General features: G+C 44.9%; 3 non-coding genes across 3 annotated transcripts; 2 read left to right on the top strand and 1 right to left on the bottom strand.

Annotated features, from left to right (window-relative positions):
* Positions 1–2552: 2552 nt before the first annotated feature.
* TRNAC-GCA (transfer RNA cysteine (anticodon GCA)) lies at positions 2553–2624 on the bottom strand. Its single transcript has one exon. It is a non-coding gene; the product is annotated as a tRNA-Cys (tRNA).
* A 4359-nt stretch (positions 2625–6983) lies between these two features.
* TRNAC-GCA (transfer RNA cysteine (anticodon GCA)) lies at positions 6984–7055 on the top strand. The gene has a single exon. It is a non-coding gene; the product is annotated as a tRNA-Cys (tRNA).
* Positions 7056–11894: 4839 nt separating this feature from the next.
* Positions 11895–11966, top strand: TRNAC-GCA (transfer RNA cysteine (anticodon GCA)). The gene has a single exon. It is a non-coding gene; the product is annotated as a tRNA-Cys (tRNA).
* Positions 11967–13949: the final 1983 nt, after the last annotated feature.

Raw genomic sequence — 13949 nt, 5'->3', positions numbered from 1 at the left:
TATTTTACAGTTCACTCTCCTTCTAAACAATAGAAGGACTTTAGTATATTAATTTGTATAATCTATGCTGTTTAGATTTACCAACATGGTTGCTAATATCTTCATTCACTATTTTTCTCTTCTTTTTCTTTTCTTCTGGGTTCTATGTTTTTCTTTCTGAAGTACAGCTTTTCAAAGTTCTTATAGCAAAGATAGATATGTTAGAAGTAAATGATTTCAGTTAAATACCTTATTATTCTCTCACTCTTGAATATTTGAGCTAAGTAGAGAATTCTAAGTTAGTTACTCTTGTTCTGTTTAGTCTTTGCCACCCCATGGACTGTAATCCACCAGGCTCCAGTGTCCATGGGATATTCCATGCAAGAATACTGGAGTGGGTTGCATTTCCTCCTCTAGAGGATCTTCCTAACCCAGGGACTGAACCCATGTCTCCTGTGTCTCCTGCATTGGCAGGCCGATGCTTTGCCACTGAGCCTCTTGGGAAGCTCCAGTTACTTTTACACATTTAATATTTTATTTCATTGTCTTCCAACTTTCATTGCTTCTGTTGAAAAGTCTGCTGTCAGTCTAATTGTTAGTCCTTCTCACAAGAATTGTCTTCTCTGACTGCTTTTAAAATCATCCTTTGTCTGTGGTATTATGAAGTTTCTCTGCAATGTACCTAGGTATGGATTTATTTTTATTTATCTTGCTTGGAACTCATGGTTCCTAAATCTGAGGCATTGTATTTTTGTACAAGTCTGGAAAATCTCAAACATTATATCTTTTAATAGTGCCTCTCCTCCATTATTTTTTCTGTTTGTAGAATTCATATGTGATATTTGTTGGAACTTTCAATTTTATTCTCTACCTTTCTTAGCCACTCCTTTATGTTTTGCATTCTTTTAGACCTCTGTGCTTTGTTCTTGGTAATTTTTTCTAAGATTTCTATCCCATTTCATTCCCAGATTTCTCTTTTCTCTCTCTCTGTCTAAACTGCTCTAAACTATTAATTTTAATTATTGTATTTTTTATTTTAAATGAATGTCCGTCATCTCATTAGAAATCATCTATTCTCATATATTCAATTCCTTATATCTCCAATAACATTAACCATACTTAATTTATAATACCTGTTTGATAATTCTGCTATCTGACATTCTTTTATTTGTCTAATGGTTTTCATTCATGGTAGATGGATTCCTCATATATTTTACTATTTTGAACTGTGAACTCATCTTAATCCAGGTTTCATCAGTAGAGTTCTGTGGGGCCTCTTGAAGGCATGCCCCTAAGAGTTTGTGTTTGCTTCTTCTGGGTACTCCAGAATCATTGTTAGCCTGAGTGCACTTTTTACGTTAACTTTCAGCTTGGCAACTTTCTGAACCATGCAGATACTGTAAATTCAAAGCCATAACATATGTAGGAGTAAATCCGTGGCTATAAATTCTCAGGGGAGATGCCTTCTTCCTCCTGAAGAAAGAAAGGCCCCCTGTCCTCTTGTGCTGGTATTTTCCTAGTCCACCCTTTCACTAATGGTGTGGCTGCTACTGCTAAGTCACTTCAGTCATGTCTGACTCTGTGTGATTCCAGAGGGGATTAAGACCTAATTTCCTGGACTGAAATGGCTATTAAGACTCAGGCAAGTAGGTTATATCACCATAACCATCACAGTCCTTCTTGGAGGGTTTTAGTTCACCCTCCACCCCCATTCCTAAAAGATCTTTACTGCTGTGAGAGCTCAGCAAGACCTACGAATGGATATTTGCTCTCTTTTACTTTACATTTCTGGACATTCTGAAGTAGGAGGAGTTTTAGAAGATCAAGTTTAGCATATTGCTGGTTACAGAAATCCTTTTCTTTTATTTTTTTTCCTTTTTTCCCCTTTTCTTTTAAATTAGAACCTTTCTTCATTTATCTAGTTATCCTTACATTCAATTGACCATTTCTTCATTTGATTCCCTTGCTCACCACAGACAGTTCCTGCTGAGCTCTGTCTCTCCTGTGTCTGGCATCAAGTAGAACACAAATATGTCTTGAGTAAATGGATGATTCTGTGATAACCATTGCTCTTATTTCTGCAAGCTTTGTGAGGATAGCGTGGGGGTCAAAGAGCCTATGCCACTGTAGGGAAGATGGGTCAGGAGCAGTGGTGTGCTTGTGCCCACTTGCTTCAGAGAGTCACCTGTCAGCATGTCTTCCCAACACCATGATCAGCGATCTTGTGTTTGTGGCTTGACATTGGACTTGGTGAGATTATTTATACCGTGAAGTTGGAAAACACTGCAAATCAGTGCTTCCCCTCCCCTCAAGAGCTGGTTGTTAAACACTTACCAACACAGCACTGACTTAGGGCAATGAAAACACGTAGAGACAAGCCTATGTAGAACAAGACCAGTGGTAAGTGAAAGAAAGAGCCGTTGTTGGAGGAACGTATCACTCTAGAGTTGTGGTGTCAGAGACAGGGTTTTCAGTTACCCAGATTTGAGAAGACTTGGTATCCTGAGGTCCTGGATTAGGGAAAGGAGCTGAACCTTCAATACCAGCTCCAGCTAGCAAAAATGAAGGACAGCAGGGGGCACCTGGATTTGAACCAGGGACCTCTTGATCTGCAGTCAAATGCTCTACCCCTGAGCTATACCCCCTGATGTAAGTAGAGGCCTTAGTACTACCTTTTACCTGTGTCGCCATGCCCAACATTCCTATAAATTTTTGCCACAAGATGTTCACCAGGCTGGGCCTGCTCAAAGCTGCCAAACCAGCCTCACTATAATTTTACTCCCTTGATGCAAAACAAGCAACAGGTTCCCCTCCCTGTAACCACCTCCCTGCTCTTTCTGGAAAAGCACTGACACTGGTATTCATGGCAGGAGAGGCCTTCAGGGTCACTGGTCTATGCCCTTCACAGTGGGCATCTGAACACGGAGATTCAGGATTTCTGGTCTGCCCAAGCACACACAGCTCCTTACAGATAAACTCAGGACCTGAATCCACTTGTCCTGACTTTGGGTTCAGGACCTTATAACTAAGCCAGTGAGTCTCTTATCTTGCTCTTTTCCCTATCCTCTATCAGTCAAAAAATGGAAAGGCTACAGAGGAGGAGCGTTTTACTAGATTAATGATGAGTTGGGACCATCAGGGGAACTAGAGTGTGGGCTTAGCAGAGACACAGTGCCATGCAACCGAAGGACCACAGGGAAAAGCTAACGGGGACACCAGATTTGACCCTGGGCACGCTGCACCCTTCGGGCCAGTCCTCAGATTTCCTGTGCTCAGGAAGCATCTTGGGAGCTTGTCAAACATGTAGATGTGATGTGGGGTTAGGAACAAGCTTCTTATCGAGGGTCTGGGGGATCCCGCTTTGAGAAACACCTGTCACAGATCTATATCGGCTCCCTTGTGCGCCACCTGCAGGAAGCCTTAGGTACTGAACCCCCAGGAAGGGAGGGGTTAGGAATTCTAGCACCTGCCCCAGGGTCGGACTGAGCTGGTGGGCAGTTCAGTTCAGTTCAGTTGAGTCTCTGTCATGTCCGACTCTATGGAACACCATGAATTGCAGCACTCCAGGCCTCCCTGTCCATCATCAACTCCCGGAGTTCACTCAAACTCATGTCCATCGAGTCCGTGATGCCATCTAGCCATCTCATCCTGTCATCCCCTTCTCCTGCCCCCAATCCCTCCCAGCATCAGAGTCTTTTCCAATGAGTCAACTCTTCGCATGAAGTGGCCAAAGTACTGGAGTTTCAGCTTTAGCATCATTCTTTCCAAAGAACACCCAGGACTGATCTCCTTTAGAATGGACTGGTTGGATCTCCTTGCAGTCCAAGGGACTTGTAAGAGTCTCCAGCACCACAGTTCAAAAGCATCAATTCTTCGGTGCTCAGCTTTCTTCACAGTCCAGCTCTCACATCCATAGACGACCACTGGAAAAACCACAGCCTTGACTAGACGAACCTTTGTTGGCAAAGTAATGTCTCTGCTTTTCAACATGCTATCTAGGTTGGTCATAACTTTCCTTCCCAAGAGTAAGCGTCTTTTAATTTCATGGCTGCAGTCACCATCTGCAGTGATTTTGGAGCCCCCCAAAAATAAAGTCTGACACTGTTTCCACTGTTTCCCCATCTATTTCCCATGAAGTGATGGGACCAGGTTCCATGGTGTTAGTTTTCTGAATGCTGAGCTTTAAGCCAACTTTTTCACTCTCCTCTTTCACTTTCATCAAGAGGCTTTTTAGTTCCTCTTCACTTTCTGCCATAAGGGTGGTATCATCTGCATATCCGAGGTTATTGCTACTTCTCCCGGCAATCTTGATTCCAGCTTGTGCTTCCTCCATCCCAGAATTTCTCATGATGTACTCTGCATAGAAGTTAAATAAGCAGGATGACAATATACAGCCTTGACATACTGCAGAGGCAGGATGAAAACCAAGGACCACAAACAGATTGCTTATCCTCTGAACTCTGCTCTAGACCCATGCTTCTTAATTTGGGGGTGCATCAAAATTACTTGGAGGACTTGTTAAAACAGGGATGCCTGGACTTCCCCCTGAAAGTTTCTGATTAACAAATTCTCAGGTACCACTGATGCTGGGAGTCTGCGGCCATGCTTTAAGAACCACTGCTCTAGATCCACCCATCTGTGACCAGGCCCTTTCACACTCGCAGCCACACCCAGGGCACCTGTTCACCCTTCCCTCATCTTGTGTTTACTGAGCACTGGTGCCTCCTCCACTCCATCAAAGATCCATATCCTGAGACCCCCCACCCTTTTCTCCTATTGCCTGCTGGGAGCCCCTGGGAGGGCCTTCTTTGTCATGGATTAGCTCTCTTCCCAGTTTACCATTCAGGAAACTAAATCTAAAAAAGCTTCTGCCAATACAGGGAAAACTCATTCAAGGGAATCAAGGAGATCCAGCTCTTCTGTCCAGAGCAGCCCGATTCAAGTTGAAGATCTCAGTCTGCCTCAGAAAAATTCAGCCCAGGGGGTTGCATTGTGACTCCTATATTGCAGAGGAGGAAACAGAGGATGGGAGAGTATCTTTGGCCCCACAGAGGCAAGTAGCTCAGGAGAGAAGGCAGCTCCAGATGTCCCAGGGGTGTCATCCTTCAGCTTTGCATTTCCTTGTTTCTCTCTGGGTTCATCTCCTTTCTTTATCCTTAATTCATTGAGGTTCTGATCCAGTTAATGGTCTTAGGTTTGGCACATCTGAAATGTCTTTCTTTTGTCCTCTTGCTTGAATGTCAGTTTACCTGGGTTCAGAATTCTAGATTGAGTCTATATCCATAGCACCCTGAACACACCCGATCTTGTCAGAAGTCTAGGTTGGAAGTTATTTTTCTTTATACTTAAAAATTTATTTTATAATACTATAAAGTATCAGTAAAGACAACTTTATTATTCAGTTGCTCTTCTCACCAAAGTATCACATTTAAAAATTTTTTGAAATGCACGCATGGTTCATGGGTCTGGCTACACAGCTATTTAATTTTACTTATTTGTGCCTATATTTTCACTTACACGATTTTTAAAAATAACATTTTCCTAATTATGATAAATAATAATAAAGTGCTGTACTCAGTATATCAGCAAATCTGGAAAACTCAGCAGTGGCCACAAGACTAGAAAAGGTCAGTTTTCATTCCAATCCCAAAGAAAGACAGTGCTGAATAATGCTCAAATGACCATACAGTTGTGCTCATTTCACATGAAAGCAAGGTAATGCTCAAAATCCTTCAAGCTAGGCTTCAGCAGTACATGAACTGAGAACTTCCAGATGTCAAAGCTGGATTTTGAAAAGGCAGAGGAACCAGAGATCAAATTGCCAACATGCATTGGATCATAGAAAAAGCAAGAGCATTCGAGAAGAACATCTACTTCTGCTTCTTTGACCAGTTTAAAGCCTTTGACTATGTGGATCACAACAAACTGTGGAAATTCTTAAAGAGATGGGAAAACCAGACCACCTTACCTGTCTCCTGAGAAACCTGTAGGCAGGTCAAGAAGCAACAGTTAGGGTGAAAAAATTGGCTTAAAATTGAACATTCAAAAAAACAGATTTTGGCATCCAGTCCCATCACTTCATGATAAATAGATGGGGGAAAAGTGGAAACAGTGACAGACTTTATCTCCTTGGGCTCCAAAATCACTGCAGGTAGTGACTGTAGCCACAACATTAAAAGACACTTGGTCCTTGGAAGGAAAACTATAACAAACCTAGATAGCATATTAAAAAGAATATCACTTTGCCAACAAAGGTCTGTATAGCTGAAGCTATGGTTTCTTCAGTAGTCATGTACGGATGTGAGAGTTGGACCATACAGAAGGCTGAGCACCAAAGAATTAATGGTTTTTAATTGTGATTGCTGGAGAAGACTCTTGAGAGTCCCTTGGACTGCAAGGAGATCAAACCAGTGAACCCTAAAGGAAATCAACCCTGACTATTCACTGAAAGGACTGATGCTGAAGCTGAAGCTCCAATACTTTGGCCACCTGATCCAAAGAGGTGACTCACTGGAAAAGACCTTGATGTTGAGAAAGACTGAGGGGAAGAGGAGAAGGGGACGGCAGAGGATGAGATGGTTGGATGGCATCACTGACTCACTAGACATGAGTTCGAGCAAACTTGGGGAGATGGTGAAGGACAGGGAAGCCTGGTGTGCTGCAATCCGTGCAGTTGCAAAGAGTCAGACACAGCTTAGCGACTGAACAATAACTATTATAAAGCAATAAAAAGGTATAAACCCACAGGACAAAAAGTATGTGGATGAGATAATTAGTTTCACATGGAAGAAAAAACAAAACAGCTGACATAGTCTGTAGAGAAATCATCCAAGAAGTATTCTGTGGGAGACACAGGGGAGGTTGGAGACCAGAGGGCGTTACTGAGGGATGCCATTCTACAGGTTCCCACTGGCTCTCAGAGAATGGATGGTGATTGCCATCAACTGCATACCTGGGTGTTATGACATAGTGAATTGGTGCTAGTTCAGAACCTAGAATGGCCTGGGGGTATAGCTCAGGGGTAGAGCATTTGACTGCAGATCAAGAGGTCCCCGGTTCAAATCCAGGTGCCCCCTGCTGATTTTCTTTCCATCTGGAGACCACATACGTGGTCACTGTAGATTAGATCTTAGTACCACCAACCTTCACCTCCACCCCCAACCCCGCTTGTTGGGAGGCTTTTTAAATTAGGCTACTTTCCTCTAGGGGGGCTTAGCAAACAGAACATGGAAGGAGTAAGGAGAGGAGAGGAAAGGTAGGAAAGGTCATCTTCTGACTCAGGAAATGGTTGGAAGTTTTCCTCATCCAGCGTTAGAGGCTTTGTCTTGACCCTAAGAGCTGTGTGTGTTTGGTCAGCTCTTCCAATTGCTATTTATATTATTATTTCTCTTTTCAAGCGAGTTAGGAAGGTCCAAGGAGCCAACTGAATTAGCAGCTGTGCCCCCGCAGACTCTGGGGATGAATCCGAATACTTTTATTCGAAAAACAACACATTCTCTGCTCTTCCTACGCGACCAGCACTATCTACCCGATCAGACACATTTGGGGAGAGATGACACTGGATGATTCTCAAGCGCATTTTGCCTGAACGTGGGCTTCCCAGGTGGCGCAAGTGATAAAAGAACCTGCCTGCCAATGCAGGAGACTAAGAGATGAAGGTTCAATCCCTGGGACAGAAAGATCCCCTGGAGGAGGGCATGGCAACCCACTGCAGTGTTCTTGCTTGGAGAATCCCATGGACAGAGGAGCCTGGCGGGCTACAGTCCGTGGGGTCGCAAAAAGTCAGACACGACTGAAGCGACTTAGCATGCACGTATGATTATCAAAGCCAGTGCCCTCGACAGGGCCAGGAGCAAGGAGGGAGAGGGCAGACCTAGCGAGAAAGTCGTGCTTCTGCCAGAGGGCAGACCCCCAGGTTCTGGAAGCCCACAAACACCTGGGTGACTGGCTGTGCTACTGTTCAGGATAGCACTGTGGGTGGAAGGATGCTTTTTAGATAATAATGGCTCAGAGTTAGATCATTTAAACACAGATCACAAGGTCTAAGATCCATAATCCAAGTAACCCTACTGCTGTCACTTTAAAAAATTAATAGACTTTATTTTTCAGAGTAGTTTTAATTTTACAGAAAAATGAGCAGAAAGTGCAGAGAGCTCCCCTCCATCCCCTCACCTCAGCTGCCCCCTCCCAGGTGCCCCATTATTAAATTTTATATCAGTGTGGTTGTTGTTGTCCAGTCATCCAGTCATGCCTGACTCTTTGCGATCCCATGGACTGCAGCACGCCAGGCTTCCCTGTCCATCACCATCTCCTGGAGCTTGCTCAAACTCATGTCCATTGAGTCGGTGATGCCATCCAAACATCTCATCCTCTGTCGTCCCCTTCTCCTCCTGCCTTCAGTCTTTCCCAGCATCAGGTGGCCAAAGTATTGTAGCTTCAGCTTTACCATCAATCCTTCCAATGAATGTTCGGGAGTGATTTCCTTTAGAATTGACTGGTTTGATCTCCTTGCAATCCAGGGGACTCTCAAGAATCTTCTCCAACATCACAGTTCAAAAGCATCAATTCTTCTGTGCTCAGCCTTCTTTATGGTCCAACTCTCACATCCATACATGACCAGTGGAAAAACCACAGCCTTGACTAGATGGACCTTTGTTGGAGAAGTAATGTCTCTTCTTCTTAACATGCTGTCTAGGTCGGTCATAGCTTTTCTTCCAAGGAGCAAGAGTCTTTTAATTTCATGACTTCAGTCACCACCTGCAGTGATTTTGGAGCCCAATGAAATAAAGTCTGTCACTGTTTCCATTGTTTCCCCATCTATTTGCCATGAAGTGATAGGACTGGATGCCAAGATCTTAGTTTTTTGAAAGTTGAGTTTTAAGCCAGCTTCTTCACTCTTCTCTTTCACCCTCATCAAGAGGCTCTTTAGTTCCTCTTCACTTTATGCCATATGGGTGGTGTCATCTGTGTATCTGAGGTTATTGACATTTCTCCCAGTAATCTTGATTTCAGCTTGTACCTCATCCTGCCTGGCATTTCACATGATGTACTCTGCATAGAAGTCAAATAAGCAGGGTGACAATATACAGCCTTGGCGTATACCTTTCTCAGTTTGGAACCAGTCCACTATTCCATATGTGGTTCTAACTGTTGCTTTTTTACCTGCATACAGGTTTCTCAGAAGACAGGTAAGGTGGTCTGGTATTCCCAATCTCTTTAAGAATTTTCCACAGTTTGTTGTGAAAAATTAAATGCACACAATTAAATGCTTTAGCGTAGTCAGTGAAGCAGAGGTAGATGTTTTTCTGGAATTCTCTTGCTTTTTCTGTGATTTCTTGCTTTTTCATCAACATCTGCTAGATGTTGGCAATTTGATCTCTGGTTCCTCTGCCTTTTCTAAATCCAGTTTGAACATCTGGAAGTTCTTGGTTCATATACTATTGAAGCCTGACTTGGAGAATTTTGAGCATTACTTTGCTAATGTGTGAAAGGAGTGTGATTGTGCAGTAGGTTGAACATTCTTTGGCATGGCCTTTTTTGGGACTGGAATGAAAAGTCCTGTGGCCACTGCTGAGTTTTCTAAATTTGCTGGCAGATTGAGTGCAGCACTTTCACAGCATCATCTTTTAGGATTTGAAATAGCTCAGCTGGAATTCCATCACGTACTCTAGCTTTGTTTCTAGTGATGCTTTCTAAGGCCCACTTGACTTCCCACTCCAGGATGTCTGGCTCTAGGAGAGTGATCACACTGTTGTGGTTATCTGGGTCATGAAGATCTTTTTTGTATAGCTCTTCTGTATTCCTGCCACCTCTTCTTAATATCTTCTGTTTCTGTTAAGTCCATAACATTTCTGTCCTTTATTGTGCCCATCTTTGCATGAAATGTTCCCTTGGTATCTCTAATTTTCTTGAAGAAATCTCTAGTCTTTCCCATTCTACTGTTTTCCTCTATTTCTTTGCATTGATCACTTAAGAAGGCTTTCTTATCTCTCCTTGCTATTCTTTGGAACTCTGCATTAGATGGATATATTTTTCCTTTTCTCCTTTGCCTTTCACTTCTCTTCTTTTCTCAGATATTTGTAAGCCTTCCTCAGGCAACCATTTGCCTTTTTTCATTTCTTTTCCTTGGGGATGGTTTTGATCACAGTCTCCTGTACAATGTTATGAACCTCCATCCATAGTTTTTCAGGCACTCTTTCTATCATATCTAATTCCTTGAATCTGTTTGTCACTTCCATTTTATAATGGTAAGGGATTTGATTTAGTGTGACCTTTATTAAAAATAGCAAATGAATGTTGATGCACTAATATTAACCAATGTGCATGGTTAACATTAAGGTTCATGCTTGGTATCGTATGGTTTTGTGGGTTTTGACAAATGCATAATGTCATGTACCCGCAATTAAAATATCCTTCAGAATAGTTTCACTGCCCTAAAAATTCTGCTGCTATACCTCTTCATCCCACTCTCCCACCTCAAATCCCAGGCAACCACTGATCTATTTGCTGTCTTCACAGTTTTTCCTTTTCCAGAATGTCATCTAGTCGGAAATGTACACTATATGGCCTTTTTAAACTGGCCTCTTTCACTTAGCAATATGAATGTAATATTCCTCCATGCCTTTTTGTGGCTTGATAGCTAGTTACTTTTCATCACTGAATAATATTCCTCTGTTTGGATCTGATATGGGGTGTCTGGAGGTCTGCAAGGGGACAGGCACACACAGGACCCAGGATCTCCCACCGCAGGCCAGAAGGAAAGAGCTCTGACCACACAGCAGTGCCCCTTGGTCCCAGCCCGTGGGTCCCCAAATAACCACCTTTACATCTGGTCATGAAATTGAAAGACGCTTGCTTCTTGAAAGAAAAGCTATGACCAACCTAGACAGCGTATTTAAAAAGCAGAGACATTACTTTGCCAACAAAGGTCCATCTAGTCAAAGCTATGGTTTTTCCAGTAGTCATGTATGGATATGAGAGTTGGACCATAAAGAAGGCTGAGCACCAAAGAATTGATGTTTTTGAACTGTGGTGTTGGAGAAGACGCTTGAGAGTCCCTTGGATTGTAAGGAGATCCAACCAGTCAATCATAAAGGAAATCAGTCCTGAACATTCATCGGGAGGACTGATGCTGAAGCTGAGGCTCTGATACTTTGGCTACCTGGTGTGAAGAACTGACTCACTGGAAAAGACCCTGATGCTGGGAAAGACTGAAGGCGTGAGGAGAAGGGGATGACAGAAGATGAGATGGTTGGATGGCATCACTGACTCGATGGAGTTTGAGCAACCTCTGGGAGTTTATGATGGACAGGGAAGCCTGGTGTGCTGCAGTCCACGGGGTCACAAAGAGTCGGACACAACTGAGCAACTGAACTGAACTGAACTGAACTGAACGCCTGGTCTTAGGTTCCGCGATTGTGCACCCCAAAGGATCTTGGCGCCACCTCTCCGCGTGTCTCCCCTGGGTTCAGCCCCTAGGACACCGCCTCAGGCGGGGACCAGGCCTGGAGAGCTGAGTGTGCCATGGAGGGTCAGGCAAGGAAGGAGGCTGAGGCAAGGAGGCTGGCGCAGAGCAGGGGGCGGAGTCAGAGGAGCTAGGGGAGGAGGGAAGGGAGGAAGAACGTGGAGGAGGCGGGGTTTCAACCCTAAAAGCCGTCTTTCTCAAACATGGTGCCTCCCTCCCCACCGCCAGCAGTGCTGGTGGCAACTAGAATGGAAAGGTACCTCTTAGACAAGGGCGGGGCCTCGGGGGCTGCAAAGGTGAACTCATGGCCCGAGAATGGCCTCCAGTCAGTTTGTGGTGGCTTTGCCAGTTTCAGAGGTGGTGAGGAATGGATAGAATTTACAGTAGCTATGGAATGCTTGGGTGTGGTAACACACTTGAAGTAAGGTATTGAGAAGCTATTGTGGAGCAAGGGGGTATAGCTCAGGGGTAGAGCATTTGACTGCAGATCAAGAGGTCCCCGGTTCAAATCCGGGTGCCCCCTGGTAGCTTCCTTTCTTGCCAAATGGCTTCCCTGACAACAGATTTTTCACAACCCAGCCACTGCTCTTCCCCAGAACTAGTTGTCTTTCCAAGTGCCTTCTCTCCTGTGTCAGAGTGAAGTGAGGTAGACTGACCTAGTGGCTGTGATTCCCTTCTATCCTTTCTACCCCTGTTGTTTTGTGACCTGTCTTTGCTGCAGAAGCCGGTGTGCTCTGCGTCCCTTTGCTCTGGGCTCTGCTGCAGTTATCAGCCTAGGCCAGTCAGGAGACAGAAACTACATAGTACTTTAAACAGGGACTTTATTTTAGTTTTTAAAATAAAGAATGATTGTGCTAAAGAACGATTGTGCTATGAAGAGGGAATAACTATAAAGGTGCAAAAGTGAAAGAAAGTGAAAGTGAAGTTGCTCAGTTGTATTCGACCGTGGGATTTTCCAGGCAAGTGTCCTGGAGTGGAATGCCGTTTCCTTCTCCCGGGGATCTTCCTGACTCAGAGATCAAACCTGGGTCTCCCACATTGAGGGCAGACACTTTACCGTCTGAGCCACCAGGGAAGCCCCATAAAGGTACAAAGAAAACCCTAAAGGTATCCCTGGGGTGAAAGGCCCAGTCAAGGGCGAATTTGGAAAGGGAACCCTTCACCAAAGATAGGATTCAGACCTCATCGAGGAAGGTGGGGTTGCAGCCCGCTTACCACATTGCCCCAGCCAGAACAGCTCATGGTTTCCAAGCAAGCAGGAAGCAGCCTTGGGGGACACAGGTAAGCCTTGTGGAGGTGTGAGGCCTGAACTGTGCAGTGTCCACACTGGGAGGATGTGAAACCAGACTTCTGGGCAGAGGCAAGTCGAGGCTGGCTGGCAGGTGCATGGGGCGGGGAGGCTGGCAGGTACAGGAGTGGTCACCCACTCAGCTGGGGCTGCAAGGTCACCAGGTGACTTGTCCTTTGGGTGTGTACCTGGGGCAGAGCATCACCAAGTGTCCTTACACACCCACACCACTCCCCAGCTTGCAACAGGAGGGCCAGGGGCAAACACCTGTAGCAGGAACTAGGCAAAGGACCGCTTTCTCCTGCAGTGTCCCTCCTGCACCTTCTACTGACAACTGGTAATATTGTGCTCACTTAAAGGAGAAACAAAGAACCCAGTCCATTATCCCACAGCAGGTATGGAAGGGCGAATTTGGAGCTGAGAGTCTTGATAACCGGCACACCATGTGTTTTGGCCAACAGGATGTGGGTAGACATGATGCAAGCAGCGCCCTGAGATCTACTTGCAAGGCTGGGTTTGCCCTCTGGCACTTCCACCCTTACCCTGAGCCAGGCTTTCCCTGTAAGCTTCTCTCCTTCCACCGGGCCCCTGAATGAGCACAAGACCCAACCCTGAGCCCAGCTCACTGAGAGGTGCCAAGGCCAGCTGGCCCAGAGCTTGAAGCCCACTCACCCAGCCCAGCCCAGCCTAGACCAGCTGATTCCTGCAAACCCATGGAGGCGACAGTAGATGCTCATTGTTGTGTGTTACTGGTTGGGGGCGGCTTGTTATGCAACACTTTTCTAAGTAAGACCAGCCAGTACTGAAATCAGTGTCTCAAAGGAGGCTCTGGCTGTACCCAACGGTAGAAGGGCACATGTTGGTTTCTTCTGCATACTCGTATCTGCTTCCTGTCTTGTCCAGTCTGTGAAAGTAGGTGTTTATTGCAGTAAGTCTACTGCAAGTGGTCCACTGCTGTGAGTCTGCAGTGTCCTGTCACTGGATTCGGGCTGCGAGAGGGGTGGATAACTCAGATCATGGTGTACATGTGTAGCTGCTTCAATCATAGCTTCCCGGTGCCTCACTCGGACCTAATGTAGATCCTGAACTTTGTCTGATTGAATGAGGCTTTCAAGACTTGGGATAAAGCTGAGTATATTTTGCATGTGGTAGAGCTGTAAATAATTATGACCAAGAGGGCAGATCATGGTAGATTAAACTTTTCCCCCACCTTGTTCA

Source organism: Ovis canadensis, chromosome 4 (assembly GCF_042477335.2).
Source record: "Ovis canadensis isolate MfBH-ARS-UI-01 breed Bighorn chromosome 4, ARS-UI_OviCan_v2, whole genome shotgun sequence".
NCBI lineage: Eukaryota > Metazoa > Chordata > Mammalia > Artiodactyla > Bovidae > Ovis > Ovis canadensis.
This window is presented reverse-complemented; position numbering and strand designations above follow the sequence as displayed.